This window comes from Nannospalax galili, unplaced genomic scaffold (assembly GCF_000622305.1).
Source record: "Nannospalax galili isolate Female #2095 unplaced genomic scaffold, S.galili_v1.0 scaffold175, whole genome shotgun sequence".
Lineage (NCBI taxonomy): Eukaryota > Metazoa > Chordata > Mammalia > Rodentia > Spalacidae > Nannospalax > Nannospalax galili.
In genome coordinates, this window is record NW_008336314.1 from 409,773 (window position 1) to 414,334 (window position 4,562).

The window sequence follows — 4,562 nt, forward strand, 5'->3', positions numbered from 1 at the left end:
GAAAATTCTAATTAAATACTTTTCTGTAGTACATATAGAAATAAATTTAGACTTTTTTGACAAACATGCATTTTAAAATTATTTTATATCATTAATCCTATGCAATTTTTCCCTTTTGCTAACACTATAAAGTCTTAGATAGTGCCCACATTTTGCATCAAGAACAGAATTTTTTGTTTATTCCTGAGATTTTTTTCCATCCCACAATCACAAAATATTAGGAACTACGTTAATTCCACATCTCTGACATGGGCCCTGAGTACTAATGAGCTTTTCCTAGAGAAGATTTTTTAAAATTATTTTATATCATTAATCCTATGCAATTTTTCCCTTTTGCTAACACTATAAAGTCTTAGATAGTGCCCACATTTTGCATCAAGAACAGAATTTTTTGTTTATTCCTGAGATTTTTTTCCATCCCACAATCACAAAATATTAGGAACTACGTTAATTCCACATCTCTGACATGGGCCCTGAGTACTAATGAGAGTACTGCTGGAAATCACCTGCCCGGAGGGAACTTTCTCCTAGGAAACTTGAGAAAGAAACTTCTGGACTACATCCTCTGAAAACTGGGAGTCTGGTCACTGTAGCCACCGTGTTGCGAATCTGAGCAGGAAACCAATGCTTTTCAGAAACAAATCCCAGAGAATTTCAGAGAGCCTTTCACACTGTTGCATGTTCTAATACTATTACTATATTTATGGGTAAGATTCAACACCACCGTTTGTGCTGAGGTGCTGTGGTAGACAGAATATCCAAAGGATATGTACCTATAACAATAGCAGATAGTCGATGATATATGCCAAACATATGGCAAAGAAAAGTGCCATCAAGCATCAGGCAAGTGCTGTGAACTGCAATGCTTGGCCCCTACTTCACAGGAGTGGAAGTTTGCAAGGCAAGCAGGAAAGAAACTGTAGAGCTAGAAAGTAGGGGAGATGACGGGGAGCTGTCAGTCCAGGTTAAGACACCGAGGTATTTGAAACTCTAGAGTGGTTTTGGAGGCAGGATTGAGGCATAAAAGAAACAGTATTTGCAATGATTAATATGTAAGCCTTGTGTACATTAGTATATGTGTGAGAAAAAAGTAGTCATGTAGCCCAAGTGTAAATAAAAATGCAAAAAGTAAAATGAAGGAAGTTGGCCTGAAAGACAAAGGTGAGATACATTTGGAAGGGTTAAGTGACAAGATAACTCGCTGAAAGGACTAGGATAGTCTAAAGCAAAGTTCCTGAGCATGAGACTTGAAGAATGGGAAAAATGATGGAGTTACTAAGTGAAATGACTAAGTCCAGAGGAACAGTACATGTGTTACATGTTAGGAAGTATGTCAAACGCATGTGAAAGGCAAATTGGATATGGCTCAGAGGTTTGTGACGCCTATCAAAATGCCTGACACATACATATCTGAATCTAAGTTATTGAATGGAAACAGGGCCTTCTGACTAGAGTAATTGTGGCTAGGAGTCATAAAAAACATCAAAAATTTATTTTGAGATTGAATAAATTAAGTAGTGAGCCAGAATAATCTGGGCACAGAGTTGGCTTTAGGTATGACTGGGTTAACATGTTTTTGCACTTAGGGATTTTACCCTCAACCTTGAATTGTTTGGTGTTGGCTTTTTCTCACATCAGCCTCTGCTTTCCTGGTATATTCTGCCCACTTAGCCACTCCTGTGGAAAGAGAACTCATCTTTTCACCAACCCTGAACTAATCACTGTGATTTTGGTTTGCCAGGTCCGTGCTAAAACCAGGGGTATTGTAAAACCACCATGATATTCTTAAAACTGGAAAGGGGTTAAGAATAAGGAAAGAAACTAAGGTTCTTTTCCATAAGAGAGGAGCATGGTAAACACAATACAGGTCTACTATTGTAATTATGGTGAAATGCAGAGATCTAAAGGCTAAGCCTACATTCACTCATATTGCCAGTGTAGGAAGGAGTTGGAATCAATGACAGAGAAGGAAGTGAATCAGCAGAGAAGTCTCAGCCATGACCAGGAAGGAAGATGGCTGTTAATCAGGTCCATTTCCTGACATGCAGGCCTCTTAAGGCTATGACTAAAATGGCATACTCCTCTTGGACAAAATCTAACTGTGTCTCCATCCCTGCTGTGCAGATTCTTTTCAGATATTTTTAAGGTCTCTCTGGGCGTTGCATAGCTTCCTCCAAGCAGAAGCTGAACTATCTCAATCATCACTCTGGCCCACACCCTCTGCTGTGCCTTTTCCACCTACTCCTGTGAGGTATAATGCCTGCCAGTGCTAAATCAGTAAGGGAGGGGCCACCACATCTGCCTCCGTGGCTCATGTGGACAGAGTCAGTGAAGGCTGTTCTCTCACTAAAGATTTCAGGACCATTCTTAGTGTAGAGCAGGTGCTCAGCAAATAAACATTGTTATTATTAATGTCGTAATCATGATTATCACAAATCTGTTTAGTGGGTAAATGCCAGCAATTGGTACTTTACTGTGAAGGAACTCGATGCTCTGTGATCTTACTTCTGTTGAGGAAATACATCTTACATGTCAGGAGGGACTTAATCCCTTTTTGTAAGTCAGATCGCTGTTCCTTGACTTGAGCCTCATGTTTAGCAGTTATTTCACTTTGGGAACATATCTTTGAACCTCTGCTTTTAGTCATTTCAATGCTTTTTGGTTTGGGTTGGTCATTATATGATATTTAGGGATACATAATTCTACCTGCCAAGAGCTTATATGTTTGATCCATTTTTGAGGCACATTATTTTATGCAAAATGTAAAGTCTAAAATGTAGTATGTGTCTCCACATTGTTGTATTTAGGTATATAACTCTGTATTTATACACATAGGTATATGCATTCGTTCATTCATCTATGTACACCATCAGTTTTTACCCGAAGCATTAATGAAGTTGTGTGTACACACCGTTTCTTGCCAAGGTGATCATGTAGCTGAAAGACATGTATTTCTTAAAAACACTCATAATAATCTCTGTGACCATTATCCCTTGCTATACTCTTATCCTGCGAAGCAAACTGAGCTAATAGCTATTTCATTTCACCTCTATAGAAAGCCTCTGGGGTGATAGTATTTCTCTCTTTATATGTGGGACCTGAGGAGTCAAGATGTGATTTTTGAGTGTTGCAGAGCCAGAACCTACACACACCTGTGTCTGCTGGCATTGACTCTGATGTTGCTGAGGGCACATATGCTGCCTGTCAACTCCACTGTTCTTCAGCTCTATGCTTCACTTAAAACACCTTGTGAGACCAAAACCCACTACTAATACAAGGTATTCTGTGAAATATAGTACATTAGTGCATTGCTATTCTGATTTAGAATCATGATGTGTAGATAGTATACCGTGAGATCAGTAAACATTTCCACAAATGATTTTGTTGTACCAAATGATCACTTTCTCCATTTCGAAGATTTGTCAGTGTGTGTACTTTATTGTCCCATGTGATTTTGTTTGCCTGCTGTACTACAAATTTTCAGAAGTTCTTGTTCCTTTGGGTTATAGTGACCATTCCTTTAAGGAATATGTGCTAATTTGAATTCTGTACATACGGCATTTTCCAGAGTAGGAGTAGTGGCTGGAAAATATGGTGTTTTTGAAAACATGCCCGCAAAAATTCATGTGCTGAAATGCATTGCTCTAATCTTCTGCTCCATGTTCCTCTCTACAGGGATATTACTGCCCAGGGCTGAAGCATCAGGAATCAGTTCTGCTCATGGAGATTACTGTAGATCAGGAGCAAGCACCACATCCAAAATCAGTGTGATGTGAATATACTTATCTGGACCAACACTGACATTTTTTGGTTACCAATAAATTGTATTATTTTTCAGAATGGTTTAGGTAGCGTTTAGCCATCAAGACCTCAGTTGTATTTCTTTTTTGAGAAATAATATTTAGAAAGAAAATGCCAGCACTTACCATAGTATACACGTCAAAAACACTTTGTGCCTGACTTAGTATTTGATAACAAGTGTGCTGTTCTTTCTCTAAAACGCAGAGTTTATAAAATATGTCATAAATCAAACTAGCATACATAAGCATGGTATGGCAAAAGTTCCTCAGAAAATCTTCAAGGGATTGGAGCATTTCCCAAGACTTTTCAAAGAGGAAAGATAAAGTCGTTTTCTTTTGGACTCCTCAAAGCATATATTATCAAAAGCAAATGTAGAGCGTGTTGAAATGGCTGAGAAGGCAGTATTTAGGTATGGTCCTCCTTATCCAAGATTTTAATATTGTTTTCAATGGATCATCAGAGTTCACAGGCAAAAATTAAGATTTTTTTAAGGTTTATTAAATTAAATCCAGAAAATTTATCACAACACTACTTGATTCTGAGATATTCCTAGATCCAAAATCAAACATCTGCATTTCTCCAGATTAATTCTATTTGGAATACTGTGAAATAATTGCTAGGAAAAAATACATGTCTTAACCTTTCATCATGTTTTCTTTTCCCAGTATGACCCCAAATACTTGAAATTTTACACAATGGATAGACCTTAACAATTTCAGACATAAGTTATATAATTATTGAAACAAAGTTAGCACACACAC

General features: G+C 37.7%; 1 protein-coding gene across 3 annotated transcripts in view; it reads left to right on the forward strand.

The window, feature by feature from the left end:
- The window catches only part of Prkg1 (protein kinase cGMP-dependent 1), a 1,315,555-nt gene that overhangs the window by 287,704 nt on the left and 1,023,289 nt on the right, over positions 1 to 4,562 (forward strand). The window lies entirely within an intron of this gene.